The 25,695-nt window shown below is 35.9% G+C and overlaps 1 protein-coding gene across 1 annotated transcript in view; it reads right to left on the bottom strand.

The window, feature by feature from the left end:
* The window catches only part of ZNF385D (zinc finger protein 385D), an 889,426-nt gene that overhangs the window by 589,187 nt on the left and 274,544 nt on the right, over positions 1–25,695 (bottom strand). The window lies entirely within an intron of this gene.

The following is a 25,695-nucleotide window of genomic DNA, read 5'->3' on the forward strand; positions in this document are numbered from 1 at the left end:
TTCTGGCACACATTTGCTATTGTTTTGGTTAGCATTGAATAATCTCGTCATATAGTAATTCTTTTCAACAGATGTTTCAAAATATAGACCTAGCCACAACATATATACAACATACAACATATATTACAACATAATTCCTGCCTTTAAGAGCTATTTCTAACAACAAAAGAAAGAGGATGGGTATCTCAATTAAATGCGTTAGTGATAGGTTCCTATTTATTGTCCCAGTGGGACATCCTTTTTCACAGAAAATGCACCACGAATGATCATCATTTAGCCATTTGGCTAAAGCCATTAAGTTTCTAATAACACTGGCCTGACCACAATATTAATGAAGACCTAATTACAATGGAAAAGTAACAAGGAAAACAATTTTTGATATCTTCAATGAAGGTCAAAATTTAGCCTATAACTTTCAATGTCTTCCATAAAAGATTCAGTGGAGCAGTTTAGTCTAATAGATGATGTTAGTCCGCTCAAAAACTGAGAAAATGATCCAACTGTAGTGCTACCATCAAATGCATAGGTGCCCTTTTTATTCGTTGATTGATTTTATTCCTGTCAAAAGATGGATGGATAAGAATATGGTATTGAGATATTTTGTCTCCAAGTTGACAGATGAGAGAATCTGGCAGTATTTTATAAGGAAAATCAGAGAAGTCACAGTGTTTAACAAGGCAAGAATTCAGCAACAAAAGTAATAAGGCCTGGTCACCTTGTTGACATTATCTTCAAAACAGAAATCTCTACCAGTGACAGGACACGGTAATCAGGGTCTTTTCAAGCTACTTCTCAGCCATGGCTGTCAGGAATCTGTATCATAAATTGTGGCAGGTGGTAGAAGTAAATGTCATAAAATTTAAAGAAGGATTTAGGAAATAACTTTTCTACAGAGAATATAGATAGTATTATTTAAAAATAATATGGACAGATAGGCAAGATGAATACCACAGAGCTGAATATAGTCACATATCTTAAAAATTGAAAGTAATCTTGTTCCTAAGCATGTGTACTTCGTCCAAAAATCTGTGTAATTACACTATATTCCTTTATTTCAACTGTATCCTGTAAAAGTATTGATGCTTACCTTAATTTTAATAGCTGAAACTCTAATCTTTAGAATCACCAGAACTTAAGTAGAAGATGTGGGAGATAGGAAGGAATCAAATTTAGTCAAGACACGTGAGCAAACACCTGGATAAAGAGAAATAAACAGAATGGACATAGTTTTGGGGAGCTGTTACTTAATTTAGCCAATCTTGAACTTGGGTGGCATACTACACACACAGCTGCAATATTTACCATTAAAAGGAAATGAGCTGAAGAAAGAAAAATATTGACAACAGACCAAAAACTTGAACAGCCTATGGGTTTTATTTTATCAACAAGCCTTCAGAGTTTTTTCAGTGTTACTGAAAAAAATCATGTCGCAATCTAATAAGTGAATTATATGATTAATACACTTTAATATGAAACTACCAAGTATAAATTGGACTAAAAATGATATTTAAATGAAGAAACATTCTTTTGAAAGTCTTCCCTATATTTCTGAATGTGAGAGTTCAAGAGCTTGGAAACTAGAATGGGGAGAGGTTTCTGAAGTGAATTAGTGGTAATTACCAATTGGTAGACGCAAGCACAATATAACAAGTGTTCCCTCACAGTTCTTCAAGGCAGGTAAGAGGTTTTTCATTACTTGGAAGTACTTCCATCCTATTATAATAAGGAGATGTTGCCCTAAGGAAGATAATTCCAGTTTCATTGATAGCATAGGGTATCCAAAATTAGATAACTGTATGTCTTTATTTGTATCATTATCTCCTTTGAAGATGTTTTTTGCCTCTGAGTTTCAAAATTATAGGAAAGAGCACTTCTGTTGAGAAAACAAAGACACAGGAATGATGGGTTTTATAAAGACATATGTGTGAAATGCATAAGGCTAATTCTGATTTTTTGTATATGTTTAAAAATAGATACCTAAAAATGTATCTATACATATTACATCTAAAAGTATCAAAGCAATTGTTTTAAATATATACTCAGGGAAGAATATCTAAGATGATATGTTACCTGGCAGACAGCCTACCCATAGCTATGTTAATGAAGACACAAAATGTTCAGGGATCATTTCATAACATGTTTTTGCCATTATGCTTTATCATGCAATTACTTAGGAAGTTATATGTTTCTTGTCTACCTCTTTACGTTAATGCATCCTGAAAACTCATTCTGTTTTATCACACAAAATCCAAGTGTTATTGACACAGTGGTCCCTAAAAACTCCAAAGCTGTGATGATTTCATGTCAATGAACTTGTGAGACTTTAATACATAGACAATTGACATAGTTATCTATGCAGCTGACACATTTGCTTTAAACTTACATGTTGAGAACACTCATTCTACTTTTGTCTTTCTAGAAGCCAATGTCCATGACAATAAATAACAAAGAATCTGCTTTCATCCTGTATCTTGACAGAAACTCACACACTTTAAAGAAAACTCAAATACCTTATGTAATTCAAAGCTATAATAGTTATTTGCCACTAGGATATTAATCACAGTTGAAAATACCAACAATAGCTGTAAGTTATATATAGAACTATATCAATAAGTATATTTTACATATATTCTATATGAAGGTAATCTATATATATGTGAATATAAAACATTACACATACAATGTTTCTCCAACTAAATTAGAAGTTCCTAATACCCAACAAACATATCTTTTATCTCTTTCTAATATATTACTGAATAAAATGTAATAGATGCTCAAGGATTTTTGTTAAATGCCTGGTATTAACTTAGGGTAGCTTATTAATTTATTTCCACAAAGTTCTTCCTAACCTCCTCCTATATTCCATCCACCTGTAGGCCCTAATTTAAAATACTGGGAGCAGTATGCTATACAACTCATGTTTGGGAACATGAGTTTAAATCCTTGTCTACACATTTAATAGCTCTGTTTCTTTGAGCAAGCTACTTAACACCCATCTCCTACAAAATATTGTATTAATATCCAAATTTTCTAATTCATATGTTTATATGCACAAACACGTTTTTAAAACTTTGAAATAATATGAAAGTTAAGGAATTGTTACAGAAACGGCTGAGGCAGGGATGAGCTAGCCATTCACTAAGGTAGTTTCCTCTTTCTCCTGAACACACAGTGAGCCTTGGCTCTCCTAGGAGATTGGTGTTCTAGAAGATTGAGTATTTCTGTCACCTGTTGGCCAGAAATACCCACAGGAAGCCAGGGCCAAATACTGACACCTAACTGCTTCCACAATCAAAAATTTATTGGGACATAAATATACCCCTTCATGCATGTATTAGCTATGCCTGCCTTCGAGTTAAAACAGCAGAGCTGAGTAATTGTGATAGAGACTCTATGGAACAAAAAACCCTAACATAATTACTATCTGACCCTTTATTAAAAAAAAAAAAGTACTCTTCCCTATTTCAGCAAAAAATAAACTATTGCTCTATAGATCCCCTGAAATTGTTTTATTTGCTCATTATATGATATAATATTACTATAGCTAACACAAGGTACTACATTCTCCTAAAATTACTGTCTGCTTTTCCCCCTAAATAGTGTCAAAGGTAGTTGTTTTATGGTTGCTTTTTTTGTTTCCTTTCATATTTTTATTCTAACAACCAAAATAAATGGTTGGGACTACACACAGTGTTAGAAATTTTCTGGTTGGAAGAGGTTAATCAGCAGAGTGGTAATTGTGAGATGTTCTTTGAACACTGATTATTTGAACATGGCAAATTATTCCTAAAAGTCTCATCTTTTCTTTCAAGTAAAAGAGTAAAATTAAATAATATACTATTTTCTCACTTACAATGGCCACAAAGACTGCTAATTGTCTGCCATATCTATATCCTCTGAGCTTAATTTTTTTTTGCTAAACACATGGATGCTCAGAAGGAAAAAAGAAAAAAAGATAAAGCAATCTTCCTTAGCTATGTTATGTGACTAAGTTCAGGCCAAGGAAAGTAAATGAAAATGAGGTATACAAATTCCAGGAATAAAAGGAAGATGTGGTCTTCTCTGCTTTTGTCCTCTCTGCTGAAATGTAAAACGGTGGTTGAAGCAGGGGAGTTTTTCTTGGACCTTGAGGCAGAAATTCGTTATTGAGGATGAGCTTCAAAAAGAGAGAAAGAGCCTAAATCCCTGATGATTTCTGAGCCATTGCACTATCCTAACACTGCCTATTTTTACATAAGACAGAAATAAACATCAACTTGTAAAATGATTTTTTTTTTTTTTATTTTGAGTCTTGTCACTTGAGGACAGTTGTAATCCTATTTGGTAGAATAGATAAGCAAGTTTAAAATTAGTGATTTATTCATAATCAGAAAAAGGAAACAGAACAGTTTGAAAATTTAAAAACAACAAAAACAAAACAGCAGCATATAGGGGAGATTATCCAAAAGACTGTGAGAGGGATATTTTTGAACTACATTAATGACTCTTTTCTCTATTTCCTTTTATTACTATTCCTGCTAGTCTGCCAATAATGCCTACTTGGTTACAGTTGTTACATCAGGAATGCAAAGAGAAAGAATATTAATAGTCAGCTTCTGGTACCCAAAGATAATATCCAGTAGGTAGAATTAAAACAGAGCTTTGTCTAGAACAAGAAGATTTTTACCAATTTAACTTAATATATCAGAACCATGCACAGAAGGGAGGGCAGAAATCATAGATTTCCTCCCATGAAATTAGAAATAACCCTTCTTCTCATGACACTAGGCCACAAGGAATGTAAGCATTGGCACAAAATATATACATTGTAAAAAACAAAACCCAGTCTTCCTCTCCTGGTCCTAGACCTTGTGAGAAGATAAAAATGGGATAACACATGAGGGGCTCTGAATCACCTCCTTGCTCTTCATAGGTGACACGATTGGGAGCATTTCACTAAATGTGAATGGGCCTGACAACACCACATTTGGTGATTCCCTTCCTTTGTTTCAGCTTTGGGCTTGCAGGTCCAGCTTCAGCATGGCACTCCCCAATGTGGTACAAGAGCAAAGGTGTACATGGATGAATCTGAAGCCAGTTCCTTATGCTCTGGAACTGTTGTGTGAAAAACTTAAAAATGCTCTTGGGTCTGAGTATGGACTAAGATGAGAGCTCTAGTGGAGGGCAAGGACAAAGGCAGAGCAGTGACCAGAATGTGTAAGAATCTTAGGTGGAGGTTCTGTCTGGGGCCATGGGCATCACTAATGAATACCAGTGCTCAAGAAAAAAACAAAACAAACACAAGAAAAAAACAAAACCAACCACCCAACCAAACAAGCAAAAAAAAACCCACAAAGAAACAAGAAAAAGACAAAAACAAACAAAAAAACCCACAAAGAAACAAACAAAACAACTTCAACAAAAACCGAGATGAAACATTAGCAATAAAAAAAGAAAAACAGACAACATTGCAGCAAGATCAAAAAACAGTGACCAGTGAGAAATGAGATTCATGCTTCCCTACTGCAGTTCAGTCACCTTGCCCGGACACCCTGATACCACCAAGAGAAGAGAGGAGATCAGAGAGAATGAGCATTATATTTAAAAGGACTGAGTTTATCTTAAAGAACTTTCTAAAATTATCTAATTAAAGATTATAAATGATAAAATTCATATTGTATTATTTTTTCCCTTAACTAATGGGTAGAGATCATGAGGATTAGAATAGCTAAAAGAACCGATAATGATGTTTCTTTTCTTTATACATTTAAGTGTTGTGTGAGTTAATCAGCTAGATCGCTGTATTTACAATGTTCAAAGAGAAGACATATGACACACTCCTTTTCTTCATAGTACCAAAGAGCTTCAGAAGAGAATATTTTCTTAAAAGAGTAAAATAATTGATGTGTCTGTCATTCTTTTTTTTTTTTTTTAAGATTTTATTTATTTGACAGAGAAAGAGAGCACAAACAGAGGGAGAGGCAGACAGAGGGAGAGGGAGAAACAGGCTTCCACTGAGCAGGGAGCCTGATGCGGAACTCGATCCCAGGACCCTGGCATCATGACCAGAGCTGAAGGCAGAGGCTTAACCCACTGGGCCACCCAGGCACCCTATCTGTTATTATTTCTGAGACATGTAAAAGAGTAAAACAGTTGTAACAACATGAAGCACTGGAATGAGACTAAATTAATTATTAGAAACTTCTTTCAGGTAACTTCAGAGAAAAATCTATCAATTTATTCCAAGTTCAGATTATTCATTGCTTTCTTTTCTTTTTATCAACATCTGTTAAAATGTTATGTTGGGTGATCCAGCAGTGCATTGAGTAGACTCAGTTTTCCTCTAACAGTCTCTCTTCAGTTTCTATGACTGTTATTGATATTATTGTTGCTTTATTGGTCCTACATGGCTCCAGTATAGATTTCTTCACCCATGTATCATCAGAAAAACGGCTCCCTCTCCTGTACTCTCCACAATATATTACAACTTTTATTCAGACTTACGAGGTAAAATTATCTGCAAATATATAGGCATACCTCATTTTATTGTATTTTGCTTTATTGCACTTTGTTGCACTTTTTACAAATTGAAGGTTCAAGCTTTCTGAGCAGGAAATAACTGCAGATGTGATGGAAATAGCAAGAGAACTAGAATTTGGAGTGGAGCCTAAAGATGAGGCTGAATTGCTACAATCTCACGATAAAACTTGAACAGATAAATACTTGCTTCTTATGGAGGAGCCAAGAAAGTGATTTCTTGAGATGGGATCTACCCTTGGGGACGATGCCATGAAGATTATCGAAATGACAACAAAAAAATTTAAAATATTACATGAACTGAGTTGATAAAGCAGGGTTTGAAAGGACTGACCGTGATTTTGAAAAAAAGCTCTACTGTGATTTAAATGCTATCAAACAGCATCACATGCTACAGAGAGATGGATTGTTCATGAAAGGAAAGGTCAACTGATGTGGCAAACTGCATTTTTGCCTCCCTTTAAGAAATCATCACAACTATGTCAACCTTCAACAACCCTGATCAGCCAGCAGCCATCAACGCTGAGGCAAGACCCTCCACCAGCAAGAAGATTACAATTCGGTGAAAGTTCAGATGACTGTTATCATTGTTTTAAACAGTAAAGTTTTTTTAAAAATAAGGTATACACACACACACACACACACACACATATACATATACACACATATATATATTAGACCTAATGCTATTGCCCCCTTAATAGACTACAATATAGTATAAACATGATTTTACATGCACTGGGAAAGCAAAAATTCCATTTGACTCACTTTATTGTGATACTCACTTTCTTGCATTTATTGCAGGACCCTGAACTGAACCTACAGGATCTCCAAGCCATGTCTGCAGTCCTAATCTGACAGTGCTCTGTGATAGCCATTAATTTTTATCTTTCTATTCTAAATCCACCCTTCATTGCCTATTTGGGAATAACATTGATGGACCCTTAAATAGTTCTGAATTGTCAGCTGGCGTGATGTTAAGCTTTGTCAGCAGAGGGTGCTAAAGGGATACTGGAGGGAGAAAGTGTTTCCCTGCAGTTTCTGCAAACACCTGCCTTCCACAGTGAGCGTGGCTTCTGCAGATATGCTGTTAGCAGCTCCTGGTGGCGTACAGCATACAGCAGCATACAGTTGTTCCCTGGGAGCAGCTTCCTTTGGCATTCTCCCTGGTGGATCTGATACCAGGGAACTTTCTGCTACACAGTGAGGCATGGGGGCATCTTCTCCAATGAGGTTTAGAGCTCAGCCCTGGGAAAGGGGATCTTTCAGTTCCTAATGACTCCTTGGTTATACTATCTCATCAAAGGGGCAAGCACAACTAACATGACTTCCATTACCTCAATCCCTGTTGTAACCAATAATTCCTCATATTAAACTTCTCCTGCTCAAGGTACTGTGGGGTTTCTGCCCTGGGAGGGGTCCCAAGCAATAGAACGGCAAAGATGGGATTCAGGAAGTGGTTTGATGATAATCTTAGGCTCGAGTACAGTGTGGAGATTTTTGCTAATGGCAAATGGGATTCTAGGAATCTATGGCATGCGATAAGATCATAATTAATCAAACTATCACCTATGATGGATTGTGGTCAAGAGCCAACTAAAGCAAGCATCTTGAGAGCCCACGTGGCTGCTGCACTTGATTGTTATGACAGTAATGATGACTACAAGGACTATGGCATAGGACAGATTTTTCTGAGTGCACTTAAACACTTACCGAGAAAAAAAAATGACAAGCTGTCCGCTTAAGTCCTAGCCTCAGGACCAGAGAGCTACCAGGAGAATGATGAAAGAATATTTTATTTATTGTAGCAACAAGGCTGATATTGCTGAAAATCAAGCACAATATTTAATTGTACAAATTGCTGAATGACAGCAACAGTTGCAAATCCACAATTCATGGCCTTCTCTATGACAATAGATCTGGACCCTGTGAACATTTCTCTTGGTAGTTGGCACAATTTGAGCTTTGTAGTAGAGTGTACTGAAGGAAGCTGGAAAAGGAATAGGTTTCTCTTCTGGGTTCTGCTATGTTCCTTGAGGCAGTTTCCTGAAGAACGTCTAATTTCTGCAGTCTGGCTCTAGCCACACCCATAGCCTTTGCGAGGGCTGTTCCAGGCATTCAGGTAGGGCTTACCATGCAGTACTCTCAGTTGGCACATGGCAGAGTCCCACTGCTATGACATCACCTTGTGGATGGCTTCCACTGGCATCCCCTTGAGCAGCTCTATAGCTTCAGGAAACTCTGCGGTCCAGTTATGGCTACACTCTCTCCAGTGAAGTTTAGATCTTAGTATGTCTGTAGGGCTTCCCCCAGATCATGTCCTGTTCATGGCACTATTTAAGCCCTAAAATTAGTGGCCCTATTCCTGTATTTGTGATCATTATATTATTTACACATCTGTTTATTCACTGCCAGCCAGTCCCCAATTATAGTTAATAACGCTTGGTGCCCAGATTTCTGTGTGTGTTCATCTTCTGAATCCTGACTGACAGACCTCTCAAAAGTTGAATATTTTAGCTGAAGAAAAAAAAAGTATACTTTAGCTGAAGAAAAAAAAAAGTAATAAACTAAGGACTGATTTAATCATTATCTCCCAGGAATCATTCATTTCTAGTTGTTGTTTTTTTAAAAATCATTTACAACTCATGCATTTCCTAAAATTATGTAAAGTGAATTAGATGTAATAAAATAATTATTTTCAATGTTACTTAAGTAAAGTAAAAATCAGCAAATCTATCATATCAAAACTCAGCATTACGAAAAAAGCCTATATAAAAAGAATATGCAAGATTCAATTTTGTCCTATTTATTTATGGCAATACTGAATATATGCAGTTTAATGAAGACATAATCTTGGAGAAGTCTGTTGAAATTAAGTGCAAAGGTTTTATATATGTAACTCTAATGGAAAGATTAAATAAACATATCAAATGGGATATAATTGAAATATAACTTTAGCTTTGTCTACCAATATTCTTTTAAACTTCAAGGGAGCACATTTTCTCAATACAGAATGAAATTATAGAATCCAGTATATCGCCTGGCTAGTAGGCTGATGTCTTTTAAAATGAAAAAAAAAAAATCACTCAGTAATTATAAACACAGTATTGACTGAGAATTCTCCAAGAATTAAAGCTTTACTCACAACACCTTATGTGAAGGGAAACAGGGCCCTCCATTCCATTTAGCAAAAAGATTCGACAGTCACATTATTACTCCACTGACTCTTCCAAAAGCCATTCTTACAAAATCTTCATCTGCTTTTTCTGTTTTTGGTCATTCTTAATAAATTCTTATTTCTTTTGCCTGGTTTAATTATCACATAAGAGGTGCAAGAGTAATGAAACTATATATAGTGTGATAACTTCATATTTTTGTAAATGCATCTTCTGTTGCATCTTGGTGCATTGGAAATGTCAAATTTAATATCATATATACACATGAACACACACATACAGTTATTACATATGTATTTACTATTTTATTTAATAAAATTTATGGTTCTGATACCATGAGTTGATTTGAAAAAATGCAAGTTATTTCAAGTTTCATATCAAACAATGCTTTCATAATGGGAGAGAAAGTTAGAAAGGATTTCTCAATTGTTTCTTACTTATTTTTTCTTCTGAAAAATCACTTTCACTTTTGACACATTTGTTGTTTTATCAACTGCCTAATTTGGCAAGCTCTCAAAGCCTTCCCAAGCAATCATGCTAAAACTAAACTTAAAACTTAGGGCTTGGATAATGTTTCATCAAATTATATCTTAATAATTCCTTCGTATAATTTCTACTTCTAAATTCAAAACCATTTTGACTTTTACATGCTTCTTTTCTATTTTCCTGTATAAATGAACATTTAGAACAGATGAACAATGTATTTTAATTTCACATAAGCAACTATAATGCTCAACATAAATTATTTATACCAAGACCATGCTTGTTCATGAATGAGAGAGGAATAAAGAAAATGCGTATTTTTTTAATAAAGAGATTTAGTCTCCATGTTTTTGTGTTTTTTTTCTCATGTTGTGTTTTTCTTTCTCTCTCAATTAGATTGAAGTTCACTAACAATTAAATGAACAGTGTTCTTCAGGGAGAAAAAAAGATTAAAAGTACAAAAACTACTCTCTAAGGCAACTCATCTTTATTTATTAGTAGTTACTACGCAATAAATTCTAAGAATATAAGGAACATTGCAAAATTCTGTTAGTTATGAGCATCCTTATTCTTAGGTCAAAAAAAAAATGAAAAAGAAAAAAGAGAAAAAAACCTGATTGTAGATTTTTAAAGAAATGTGTTACAGGCATTGTTCTGTAGAATCCAGACATTAGAAGCTTACAGAGAAAATATGCAAGCACACAAAAGTGTGAATTAAAGTACATAATACCACTCTTTGGTCTTTGATTGTAGCCTGGATAGAAAAGCATGAAATCAAAGCACTCCATTATTTGATTATTTCCTCTAAATATCATTATATCCAATACTGAGTACAGTTTTTTTTTTCAAAGATTTAAAACAGAAGGAGAAACCAGGAAAGAAATAGCAAATGCCTTTAATTTTAGTAATTTATAACTTATTTTTATATACTTAATCTTAAGGTTCATCTTCACTTGTTTCTGTAATTAAGAATATGTTAATACAACTGAATATAATTAGTGCGTTATAGGATTTCATTCATTCATCCATTCATTCACTCATGTATACATTCATCTATGATTTTTCAAAGGCCCATTTTCATTTAAGGGTCAGGGGTTAAGACGATGATCTTAGAATCTAAGAATTCAAAGTGCTTACATTTTAGGGAGAAAATTCTTCACATTAAAATAAAAAGAAACAAAAAAGTGTTCCAAATGAAATGTCTAATATGCTTGGAAATTCAAAGGTAGAGAAAGAGCTGGACTCTGGTAGGAAGGGAAGGAGAAAGGACAGACACCAATGAATGAGGTTATTTTTGAGATAAGTCTTATTTTCCTTTTTAAAAAGATTTTATTTACGTATTTATTTGTCAGAGAGAGAGAGCAGAACACAAGCAGGGGGAGAGGCAGGCAGAGGGAGAAGCAGGATCCCCGCTGAGCAAGGTGCCAGACATGGAGCTCCATCCCAGGACCCTGAGACCATGATCTAAGCTGAAGGCAGTGGCTTAACTGACTGAGCCACCTAGGCATCCCTTGAACTAAGTCTCAGAGAACAAGTCAGATTCCAGTAGATAATGAAGAAATAGTAGAAGAAATGTTTGAGGTCCTTGATGTGCCATATTGGAATACAACAAGAGCATATGCAGTGTCATGTAGGAAATGAAACTGGAAAAATAGGAAGGACATGGCATAAAGGGCATGTATAATTTGCCAAGAATTTTGGACTTTAGCCACTAATCTGATATATGAAGGATCATTTTAATGATTTCTCACTACCAGATAAGAGTTAAATGTACTCTATAATTGGTAAGTGCACAACACATTACAATAACATATCTACTATTACTGCCACAACAAATGCTACATAAGAGGTAAACAAACATTTCAGGGGATAGGACAATCATTTTTTGTTCACTTGTTTTAGGGTTCACTCAGGGTTTGGCAGCTTTGCTAGTTATGGCCATGTTAATGCATAAGCTCATATCATGTGTCTGTTGGGGTCACGCCTGTTAACATTATATTGCCCAAAGCATGGCATGTAGTTGAGTCCAGTGTCTAGGGGCAGACAGGTCATAGCTTCCCTGCCCTTAAAGTAGGAGGTCAATGTGAAGTATGGACACTGGGAGAAGTGACTCATTGGAGACACATGCTATATAATGCATCACACATAATAAAGAAGTAGAAAAACTCCCCAGGAAACAAAGTCATTCAATTGTGGCTAAAAAATTTACTTAGTTTTAAGACTGACTGTACTATTCTTTGTAAAGATGAAACAGTCTTCTTTTAAAAAGACCAAACCACCTACCACCTTAAACTCAGAAAGTACAGTCTTTTAATACATATAAATCAACCTAGGCACCAATCTACATATAGATATAAATTAAGGAGTATGCAATTGTTAAGTGCATAAATAGTTATAATTTAATAAGAATGTAATTTGAATAGAATATGTCAAATTTATTTTACTTGATTTTAGCAAAAGTAAAGAAAATCAAAGTGAAATAAATATAATTTCTAAACTTCACATAAATATTTTTTCCAAAAAGGATATTATTGAAAGGTTCATTTGTGAGTAAAAACATTCAGAAAAATACTAACCGGCTGAGAAGCTTTGTGATTTTAATAATAAATTCTCATTCACCATATCAATTGAGAACCCATTATGAACAAAAAATGAGAAAGTTACTGAGCACTCAACTATATCCTCCTATTTACCTTTTTCCCTAACTCCCATTTTTATTACTCATGTTATTCACCTTATTTTTATTTCTTCAAGGCTAACAACATTCAGATTATGTTCTATAATTCCCATAGCTGTTTAGGCTTAGTTCTATGTTAATATGGCTTCTAAGTAAATTTTGTATTAAAATATAATGAATACACAGAAAATACACATATACTCTATAAATTTCATAAACTAGGAAAATTCATACAATCATACCCAGACTAAGAAATAGAGCATTACTATCACTACAGATAGCACTAAACCCATTTGCTTCCTTCCATTTACTATCCACACCTATCCCAGGGAAACCAGTATCTCAATTTCTAAACTGATTATCAATTAAATGCTTTTGATTTTTAATAAAGGAATACTGGATTTTATTTTCAATTTTTTTTAAATAAAAGATTTATTGCTACTGAATTCCCTAAGTCCTTTCACATATTTCACCTGTTTCCTTTACAGATGAATTCATTGCTGTAATGTCCTCTGGAATTAAGTATTCTTTTGATTATTTTCCTTTTAAGGTGAACTATCACATTCATCTTTTGGTTGTATTTCAATGCCAAGTAGTATTGTTTTCTAAAAAATCTCTCTTTGAGTTCTTGAATATTTGAGAATATATGCATCTGGCCTTTATATTTAACTGGTAACTTGGGGTAGGTATTTTGTTCTTAAGTTTGTTTTTTTTCCCCAACTCAGAAATGTGTAGGCATTGCACTATTATTGTCTTTTTTCTTTAAATCTTGCTTAATAGAAATAGAAACATATATTAGATGATTGTCCAAGAAAAAGGGTCATGAGAGAGTGCTGGTGGGAGCCTAAGATACATGAGGAGTCATGGACATAAAAAAAAAAAAATTGGTTAGGACATAAAGAAAGACAAGCAAAATATTATTAGAAGCTGGAAGAAATTGACAGAAAATTTTGACAAAACTATCACCCACAGTATTGTAGAAAGTAGAAAATACTCCTAATGAACTCAAATCTAGTTAAGCAGTTTTCTAGCCAGAATACTGAAAGATATTCTACTGGGTTTCTTTCTACTGTGATAAAATGTGAAATGAGAGAATTAGGATTTTCTTATGTCTCCACTGTTATCCCCCAGTAAAGAAAGGACAGTATTTTGAGGTCCATATATGGAAAATTATGCCATGTTATCCCTGAGTAGAAGGGGATGTGTGCTTAAAGAAGTAAAATAGGAAGCAGGTAGACTTGAATTAATTTGTACAGTATCCTTTGTGAGAGAGAAAGAACTCTGTGTACCAGGGACTTCAATTTCATCCAGATACCCCTACCAAGTCAGAGCTTTGATAGAGTACCTCAGAGTTATTATGGCCTTGACAGGGAACAGTAATAGCCTTTGCCTCCAATAACATAGAGACAGTGGAGCTGCCCTTCTTTAGAAGATCATGTAAGCTTGGACAAGGAGCATGTGAGTGTTGACCAATGGCCATTGAAAACCAGAGGACTTTTCCCAGAATATCCTAAACTTCTAGCTACACTGAGGCTAGGTGATATCCAGAGTATATATGTGTGGGTAATAGTGACCTTGGGAGGGGAGAGATCCACCAGACACAACTGAAATAGAATTCCTCCTAGCTAGGCAGAGGGCAGAGTTCATGGAATATTGAATATGTTATAAACAACAAAATATGATATTATTTGCAGCCTTGCAACATAAGCAAAAATGTTTATCTACAACACTTCCAGAAAACACAGGTATGAGAAAAAGTGACCGTTTAATTTGACTCAGTTGTTCTGAGAGGAGAAAGACCAAGTCAAATACCCAAAGGAAGTGCACGAGCTGTAAATACATGGATTGTCATATAAGGTACAGAGAGTGGCTTTCCAAATACTTGACCAACTCAGGGTTCAAGAGGAGAAATCATCTGAAAGATTTTCTTCCAATTCACTGAAGGAAATCAAGCTAAATGTATGAGGGTAATTCGACATTGATTTAAGTGTTGGGTGTTTAACCACCTTCCAGAAGTCCCTCCAAGACTGGTCATCTTGCCAACACCAAATACAGGGTTTCAAGCCTTCTGGTTTTAATCAGATAGTCCTCATTTGAACTTGCCATGTAGTCATGGGTGCAAATGACACGAAGAGTCTATTCACAAGAGGGAAAATGTCAAATGTTGAGTAAGCACACAAAAAATTGTCCAGTTTCTTTAGTCATCAAAGAAATGCACGCTAAATAAATACTGTATTTTTTGACTACCACATAAGCAAGATAAATATAAAAGGATCACATACAGTGTTAGTGACAGAGCAGAAGAATAGGAGGATACTGATAATTCAGTTAGGCAAAAACTCCTGGAAGAAAACTTGGCATTATTTATCAAAAGTTTTAACACTTGCATACAATTTAAGCCAACAATTTCCATTTGAATACTTCACGTTAAAGACGTAATTAGAGCTGTCCCCAAGTTATCCATGGATGTTGATCACGGCGCTATTTGAAATAGGAAATGATAGAAAGAAAAGAGAAAAACATCTGCCTGTTTAAAGTCGGGGGATGGACCAAATAAAATACGGTCTTCCTAAACAATAGAATGCCAAACAGACAAAAAAATTCATGCTACTGCTAGAGGGTGACATGGGAAAATGTCTGTGATAATTTTTAAGTGAAAAAGCAAACAACAAATGAGTATGAACAGTGTTATACCATTATTATCACGACATGCGTGCACACAAAACACATCTATGCGAACATCCTCTTTGCAAGCGGAGTAGACAAGTTGAGGAAAGTGCTGAAGGTTTGGAATCGACAAGTGGCCCATGAGAAAGGAAGCAAACCGGCATTAATGATGAGTGGATAAAATAAATAAATGAGTATGAATAATGTAAAGAATTTCTTAGGTTGGCTGGTTGGCTTAGTTCTTTAAGCACCCAATGCTTGGTTTCAGCTCAGGTTATGATCTAGGGTTGTGAGATCAAGCCCCATGTTCTCCATGTCCAGTGTGGACCTTGCCTAAGAGCCTTTCTCTCCTCCTTCTGCCCCTCCCTGCTGAAGTAATAGAAATTAGGGAAAATGAGATAGTGTTGAATCTCAATGCTCATAAATAATAAGGCTCTATTTGGACTAATTTTTTACAAAAACCAATAGTCTTTTCTAGTAGTATTCAAAATGCACTTTGGAGTTTAAAAGCACCAAAATTCACTTAAGTAATAAATAAAAATGGTTAACTTACAGCAAAGTTCAGAACAATGAGATATATAAAGATAATTGTCTATCTATCTAGACTTCCTTTAAGTGTGAATGTAAGATGCTGGTACAAAAGCAAAACAAAGGGATGTCAGTTCTCTGAGCAGGTACCTATGCCAGTCTGTGTGTCAAGTATCCCCAAAGAGGTGAAATACCACCTCTATTGTCATACTTACTTACAATAAACAGCAGACACTGAGTTTAAACATTAATCCAAATTCCTGAAAAATAGCATATTATTACTCCCACGCTGAACCATTTCCCTATAAGTTCTATTTATACTGTGCTAAGACTGGCAACACCAGAATAGAAACAGACATATTTAATTTTGCCAACTATAGCTTCTTAAACACACACACACACACACACAAAAACAGGGAGATGTAAGTTTTGCAAAGTATCAGTTCAGCTACAAACCACATTGTTTTTTGCCAGAATCTCTGGCAAAAATTATACCAAGTCAGCAGTGTTCTTGGCCCCATAAATTGTAGACCCAAAAGAAGATGAAATCAATTATCAAAAAATGTATACTTCTTGGAAATGTTCGAATGAATCCAAGGACACATTTTAAATCATCTGGTGACTACAGACTTCATTTTACAAATGAGTAAGCTAAAGCCCAGAGAAGCAAAATGATTCACTCAAACTATCAGAATGAGATAGTAGACAAATTGGGTTTCTAAAAAGATCAAGTTCTAGTCATCAAAGAAATGCACGCTAAATAAATACTATATTTTCTACAAGATCTAGTATCCTGCTATCTTTCCATTGTACCACACATCAGGGTTGTTGTTGTTGTTGTTGTTTTTCCTCATAGAAGAAAAGTTAAAAAGTACATTAATGGAAAGGTATAGTCCTCATATGAAAGAAAAGCACCAACCACAGTAATTCTCCTTTAGAACTCAAAATGCCCCAGGACTGATAGTCAAAGGAGTTTAACTGTCTGTGTGTTTCTCCCCAGGGGAATACCTTTATTTGTGTGTCCTCAAGGGCTGGTAGTACTTCTCATACTAGCCAGTATTTATGGAAGCACTTGATAACTGCCAGACACTGTGCTGAGCACTTCACGCTCATGATTCCATTTCACTCTTCTAGTTACCATACATTGTATACTTACTTTTATTTTTATTTTTACTTGACAGATGAGAAAATAGAAGCAATGAGTCCAAGGTTGATCAGATAGTCAAAGCTGGAATCTGAATCCTGCAGTTTGAGCCAGGAGTCCCTGTACTTTACCTAAACCAATTTATGCTAAACTGATTCCCTATCTCCCACATTACTAAACATCAAGGTCCAATATTTTTACTCAAAACATAGTTTAAAGCCTCAGAAGCCTGGCCTTTGAATACCAAGAACTCCCTAAGAAAGCTAGCAACATCTTTGGAGTCACTGGCCAAACAAGGTGCAAGCAGAGATGAGAAAAAATATACACTGACAGCAGGAAAACAGGGATAGAAAGAAAAGGAAAAGAAGAAAGAACTTAACTCATCTTTAAACTGTGAGGGTTTTTTGATTGATCTCCAAGTCCTCACTAGCCAAGAGATTAAGAAAAATCATGTGCCTTTCTGTTTCCTCACAACACTCTGCCACATTTCTGTGGTTTTGTGTTAGGACTGAACACTTGCACTGGAACCATCTGTCAAAATACGAATTTGTCTCTCCTGATAAACTCTGAGTTTCTTGAAGACAAGGGGCACATCTAAATTATCATTATCTCACTGGTGCCTACCATTGTACCCGGGATAGTAAATGTTCAGTAAATGTTTGGAAAAAAGCAAGAATGAAATCATATGGATACAAAGCAAGTATTTGCCCCACATTCTACCTAATACTCCCAGTCTACTCAGTGTTGCCCTACAGGCAATACTGATGATCTGGTGATTTCAATAAACTTGTCTTCTCAGTCTCTCTGTTTCTCAAATTGAGTCTAACAGCCTGAGCTCAGGGCATCAAGACATCTCTTCTGTAATTTATTCTTAAATGGCTTATTTGCATTTTGATGACCTACAAAATTTAAACTGAACTTCAGTGCCCACATTTGGGTTGGTGCTTGTGGTCACATTGGTACCATGTTAAGGTCAAGCAACATCACTGGTGAAATAAAAATCTTAACAATTTTAACCACCAAACTAGGAAAATCAAGTCCTCATATGGCTCACATTAGAATGGCAAACCAAGCGTCCACACAGTCGTGTGGAAAAATTTCACACTGAAAGGGATGATCCCAAGTTAAGAAAACACTGACATTCATCCCTATGAAATTAACACGATTAACTTGAATTGTTGGGCTTTAAAGTTTTCTTTGAAATCAATAGGTAAATCAGTATTGACTTATTGCATAAAAGCCAGCAGAATCAGGAATGTATTATTTGTTTTTAATTAACATATATCATATATTATGTGTAATATATAGGACATATATACATATACATTATATAGAATATTAAAAAATTATATTAGAAAAATATTGTGCCTACCTCAGGGAGGTAAAGAGATCTGTGAGAGCCTTTCCATTTTTCCCTTTAAAAGGTGTCCACATATTTTCAGTGTCCAATGTCCACACTGGAAACAAACTGGTCTAGCTCTTAGTGAAAATGCATTTCTGTCAATGCAATTGCCTTCACTTCTATGATGGATTCCAGGAGACACATCTGAGGAAAGCTTCTCTTTTCCTACATATGGCATCCTCTGTAGAGTGCCATCACTCCCAGCTTTCCTAATCACTAAAATTCACTGAGTGTGCCTCTTGCTATCAAAGACTGTTGGAAAAAAAGATATTTTATTACTTGTTCACTATAATCTACTTTGTTGATTCTTGTCATTGCCCTGTTTTAGAGGATGAATAATGACGTTCTTCTGCAGGTAGCATTATGATGCTTGGGCTCATTTTTTTTAACAGTGATCTCTCCTTTTTCACTGACTGTAAATGTTTCATTCAATACTTTACAGCCCCTTAGGTTTGGCAGGCAGTTCCTGATGAAACACGTACCCTTTGGTGATGTTTCTGTTTCTTCATTGTTTAGAATTATGAAGTTCTATTGCATTCTACTTAAAAACTACAACATAAGACACGGCATAAAAACGACCCAAAGCTGTTAGTCTCTTCCCACCCACACTAGGAAGAAAAATTGTTCCAATCAAAAGCGGTAGAAAATAAAGCATTGTTATGAGAGATAAATTGCACCATCTAGCAAGTATAAATCATATTCTGTGCCACAAGGCATGCTGTCTGAAAGTATATTGTCTGGGGGGGAAAAAAAGAAGAAAAAAACAGTCTATGAACTTGATTGAGTGAATTAACTAAAAGAGATTTTCTCTAGGGCACCCACTGGTTGCCGGTGTAACTGAAAGGAGTACTAAAGAATGGCCACTGTTTTACTCAAGTCTGTTGATACTTGCCTGATATCTTTACACTGACCCAGTATTATGAGAGGATCAAAGGGGTTCAGAAGATTAAAGTGCTGACATATTTGAAATTGAACTCTGTTTCAACAATAAAAAGAAATCCTTTCACAAGGAATTTGGAAACTAGAATATGTGTTCACTTCCACAGTCTGTTCTGACACTGCTTCCTTCCTTCCTTCATTTACACATGGAAGGGCTGTGGGAGAAAGGCAGAAAGAATTAGGGCCTTCTGTATATCAGAATCATGAAATGGTATCATTAGAATCAAGCTTTTCTCTATGTTCATACAACTGCCCAAAAGCGCATTTTAACACACTTAAGATAATTAAACTCAGTGATTATTGAATGATCTTTTTTTTTTCTTCAGAGACTAGTGTAGTAGTTATTTCGGTTCTAAAACTGTGAACTTATCTAACTGAATAGTATCCATCTGCTATAATTGTTTTACTTTAATCCTAAGTAATATTTTTGTGTTACTTTAAATAATCATGAATAATTTTTATTAAAAAAAAATGAGGGTCACTATCACATGCTTAGTCATTCCTTACAGAATACACCACCCCTGGAATTCTCTGGAGATTAGAGACCTTCAGATGTCAGCCTGAGAATTTCTAATTCAATAGGACTAAAGTGGAACCCAGCTATTTGCAGCTACGAAAAGCTCCCAGGGCAGTTTTCACCAGCTACCTCAACGAGAGCCACTGATATAAACACCAGGTTATAAGGAAGTGGTCATCAAAAATAATCAAGTTTTCCAAATAATAAACCTAAGCACTTAACATATTAGTTATTCCACACAAAACTTGTATGAGGTGGGGAAACTTATTGCTCCCATTTGACAGATGAAGAAACCGAGATATGATCATCCTATTAGTGACCTTCATCCCTGGTCCAGGTACAAGCACTAAAAACCTGTATTTTTTTTTAAGATTTCTATTTATATATTTGAAAGAAAGTGAGAGAGAGAGAGAGAAAGTGTGTGTGTATGCGGAGGGAGGGCAGAGGGAGAGAATCATCCAGTACTCTCCACTGAGTGTGGAGCTCAATCTCAGGATCCATGAGATCATGACCTAAGGTGAAACCAAGAGTCAGACAGTTAACTGACTAAATCACCTAGGCACTCCAAAAAGCTGTTTTTCAGAACCTGAATGCACAACATATTGGAACCCTCTACTTTAAATTTCCATGAGTGTCCAGAAAGTGTTTGCTATCTTTTCTCCCGATGTCACTTTAGTTCCTAAGTGTCTGCTCTGAGGCCCCTGTTAGTCAGCTTGAGTCTCTCACTAGTCCCTTCCTACCTGGTTCAGTACCAATTCCCGTAAGCCCATCTCTGAACCTGAGCCCAGTTTCCTGGAGGCCTGCCATCTGGTCCAGCACTAGGTTGGACCTAACCCTTGCAACTGGAACTATCTTCCAGTCCCCTCGAATTACCTTGCATGACCCACCTGGATCTATAACTCACTCACCTACCTGATGCTGAGAAGCCTGACCAGTTTGGATCGAGACCTTTCAGACTCTATGTCACGATGGTCCCTTATCTGGGTGATTTGGACATTCGTTCTTCACAGAACAGGTCATCTAATTCATCTTCCACTTCCTCCAGCTCTGGCTGGTTGCTGCTCTCTCTCCAAAATCTCTCTGAGAGGAGCTCCCAGCGAACCTCACAGATACAGCCATCTTTTCCAATTATAGAAAAAAATGTGCAATTACCGTTTTTAAAAGGCAGTTCCCCTTTTGACAGAAAATTATGTTAAAGTTTCCATATTCTGAGAGTAGAGATATAAATGAACTAATAAGTAGAAAAAACATGAGAAGAAAGCAGAGGTTTTACATAGAAATGAATTTTAGAAACTGCCAATTTTTTAAAAAATCTGTAATTTTTTAAAATAAAATGGGGTTAGGTAAGTATAAAAGATTTTAGGGGCGCCCAGGTGGCTCAGTCATTAAGTGTCTTCCTTCAGCTCAGGTCATGATCCCAGGGTCCTGGGATCAAGACCCACATTGGGTTCCCTGCTTGGCGGGAAGCCTGCTTCTCTCTCTCCCACTCCCCCTGCTGTGTTCCCTCTCTCACCGTGTCTCTCTCTGTCAAAAAAATAAACTGGAACCTAAATTGGAACCTAACATGAAGGGACTACTTTAAGGACTATAAATTCCATAAATTTAAATTATAAAAACATATACCTATTACAAAAAATAAACATTAAAAATATTAAGTCTATGGGCTCTCTGCTTGGCAGGGAGCCTGTTTCCTCCTCTCTCTCTCTCTGCCTGCCTCTCTGCCTACTTGTGATCTCTCTCTGTCAAATAAATAAATCTTTAAAAAAAAAATTAAGTCTACCAATAGCTAATTGCAAAGGATTGATACAATTCCTTACAGTCTCTTTTGTGCATGTGTTCTATGGTGCCAAGTAAGTGAATGTGTGTTGTTTTATATACATATGTAGCTCAATGTTAATAATGTTGCTCATGTAGATATTTTTATACAAAATAAATAATATTTGTGTTTGCTTACATACACAAACTTGATAGAATAGAGGATTCCTTCTTTGTACCTTGCTCTATATTCAGTAGCAATTTCCCTTTCATTTTAATCCATATCTTTGGTCAGAACAGCTATCCAATGTGTGGTTTTCTCCCAAGAGGTGATTTTCAGCAGTAGCTATAAGTATAATGGAGGTTTCTTTTGCATGGTCTGTCTAGGCATAAAATTCCTGAAGAGAGAAGGAGCATGAAATGAAGCTATAGCTTGACAGGGACAGAGATAGGAAAATTCAAATGACTGGATACATTTTTGATCCCCCTCACCATGAACTTATTGCCAAATTAGTGCATTCTGTATGAGCTAAAGCTCTGTACTGGAGCAGACTGGAGTTCAAATTCAAGCTTTGCAATTCATTATCCGAGTAGCCTTAGGAAAGTTACCCTCCTGAGCTTAGTTCTCTCATCTGTGAAATGGATACAATTTATAATCACTTCACAGAGTTGTTATAAAGTCTAAATAAGATTAATCTGAAAAGCAGTAAGTGATGATGCTTGCACTGGGTAGCCTTGCACACATGAGGGCTATTACTTGTCTGCATCCTTAATACGACTGCTTCATTGGCACATACCTGTCAGGGAAGGAAACTATATTTGATTTCTGCTGCTTGCAGCTACAGATAACCAAAATCAACTTTTTCGGATGACAGGCCATTTTGGAAGGAGGCCCAAGCCCACACATTCATTCATTCATTCACAAAGTCATTCATTTATTCTCTTACACCCATTCATCCAATAATGATTTACTGGTCTACTAGTATGTGCCATGTATTAAAAAAATACAAACATACAAGAATACATATAAGATGCTGTCCTGTATACAACACATAATGTAAGTGCCTAACGTGTCATAGCTATAATTACAGAAGTATGTATACAGTAAAGCTTGAACTTTTTGAGGAATGCATTACAGCCTATTCCTGGATGGTAGAGAGAAAGTGTTTTAGAGAAAGTGATTTTTGAACCAAATTTTGGAAACAAATAGCTATTTTCCAGATAGATGGGGCTAGAGGCAAAATTAATAGGGTTTTTCCCAGGGAAAGCAGTGAAGGTGAAAGCAATATGAGATAACATCAAAGTAAATACAGGTGCAGAAAAGGGCTTGAGGTACCGATGAGATTACAGCAGGAGATGTGGCTGTCAAGAAAGGCTGGATTTGCCTCAGAGTCTTGTATATGGGTTCTACTGGTGATTTTGAAAAGCAGTATGAAGACTTTGCAGTTGTTTGGGAAAGCTACTCTGGTTATCATGTTTAAAGGCAGATTAAAATGCTATAAATTCAGAGTGGGCCTAAGACTTTATAAGAATTCAGCCTGAAATGGATGAATATTCAAACTAAGGCAACAACATATTGGAGCTCCACAAGGCCTTTTTGTGATCTCAGGAGACTGGTTTATACACTCTGAATGTGAAAAGGAGTCTGAAAACAGCTCTATTTACTCAAGAATAATTTAAGAAAAGATGAGGAATATCTAGAAGGTAGAAATCTGTCTGACTGTGAACTTGGCACATGTAAATTTACTAGATATGTATGAGAGCTTCAATTTAGTAAGCTCAAACAAATGCAAGCAGAACAGTAATCAGAGCAAGGGCATGTGGCTTGGACCTGCAGAAGAGTGCCCCACTGCCTCGAGTTTGGAGTCAAACTCCCAGGGAATGCATGCGATGATGCAATCACCAAGAGTCATTCTGTTCGCGACTGTGAAAAAGCCACATCGAAGTGACTTAAAACTCTTGGGTCAGACACTGCTTGGTGCTTTTCCTTATTTACCATGTTGGCGTGTTGTTCAACCACTGCTAAATCCCTATATATTTCCTTGCAGGGACTCAGGGAATTGAACACGTGGCTTTGTTGTTAGACTTACATTGTGTTGGTAGATGGCAAGCTTATATCCATAAGAAGTAGAAGGAATCAGATCAAGCTTCTATTTATTTCTCTTTCATTTCTCCTGACAGTTTTCCAAATGTTTTTGCTTAAGACGTTCATAACAATTTGAACAGTGAAATGCGGAGTTAACTTACTGTTCTGTTAGTTTTAGATACACGGGTTAGGTTTCCAGGACAGAAAATACATGACTGACTAGTGAAAAGAACAACAGATGCTACATTCAGTCCTACTGCTCCTTTGTCTAATTCCATCAAACACACCTTAGCCATTAAGAAGTAGAAAGTTGGCTGCAGTAATACAGCTAAGTTAGCCTTTACCCTAATCTCAAAGGCTTGCAACCAAATTCACATGTCTTAAATACTAATAAAGAATGGACAAGATGCTATAGCTAAGAGCTAATAAATATACTGCAAATTAACATGGAGATGCAACCAAAGTGGCAGTTTCCTGAAATCAGAAATGGTAAATTCTACTGTTTAAGGGCATATTATTAACTACTCTTATATCTGATTAGCATTAGCTGCAAAATTAAGTTTCTCTTTCTTGAATAAATTATAAATAGAATAATTTCTGAAGTTTATACTCTGGGAAATTAAAATAACTAGTGGGTAACCATAAGAAATCTTTCAGTAATTAATAATTTTAGACCAATCATTTACCTCTAGCCATCAGGAAAATGAAGAAATTATGCACAAAAGTATGAGAGGGCATATAATTTTTACAGAACATAAAAAAGAAGGATAATAGTGGGTAATACATTTACTAACACTAGTGATTATTTCTCATTGATAAGCAAAATTCTATATAGTAAAGCTATTCATTTTTATAAATCATTTATTAATATGCTTTATAATTATATAGATATTATATAAGTATTAGGACTTAGCATGATCACTTTGAGATCCAGCTTTGTTTTTATAAATGAGGGCTGGATATATACAGATGTAATGTGAAACAACAAACCTAGCTGACATAGGGAGAAAACTATGCACAGAAACTATGCACATGAGTTCCATTCTCAGGGAAGGGTGAAAGCTTTGAAGTGTTAAGAAATGGACTGTTAAGGGGTGCCTGGGTGGCTCATTGGGTTAAAGCCTCTACCTTCAGCTCAGGTCACAATCCCAGGGTCCTGGGATTGAGCCCCACATTGGGATCTCTGCTCCGCGGGGAGCCTGCTTCCCCTCTCTCTCTCTGCCTGCCTCTCTCCCTACTTGTGACCTCTGTCTGTCAAGTAAATAAATAAAATCTTTAAAAAAAGAAAGAAAGAAAGAAATGGACTATTAAGAAATACAGGTTCCATTCTTGGCTAAGCCTCTGTTTCATTCAGAAGCTGAGTTGTCACTTTTCCCAATGGGGAGATAATATAGAAGCAATTATCTACAATGATGTTCTTTTAGTGAATCCAGATATGAACAAATGAGAGCGTGATATACTACATATATGTGTAGTGGAAGTGAACGTGCCCAGGAAATATGGACTTTTATCCTGCTCTTCAGCTAGCTGTATGGCCTTGGTCACCTGCATTAATCTCTCTTTGTTTCAGGTATGAAAATAAGGAAGTAGATTAAACTCAGAATGACAAGTCATTTTCACATCAAGTGTCAATAATGGTGGGCTGGAAAAAGCTGCTTGGTGCTATGTTGAAATCGGTTGTGAGCTTGTGTCGCAGCTCAGCAGGTAAGAATGCAACGAGTGCTAAGGACTTGGTGTGCCAAGTGCTGCTTACTTGCTACTTATGAATTGGTTTATCCCTGGGTAATTTGTAGCTCTAAATCTCT

Source organism: Lontra canadensis, unplaced genomic scaffold, assembly GCF_010015895.1.
Source record: "Lontra canadensis isolate GAN:19392208 unplaced genomic scaffold, GSC_riverotter_1.0 scaffold20, whole genome shotgun sequence".
NCBI lineage: Eukaryota > Metazoa > Chordata > Mammalia > Carnivora > Mustelidae > Lontra > Lontra canadensis.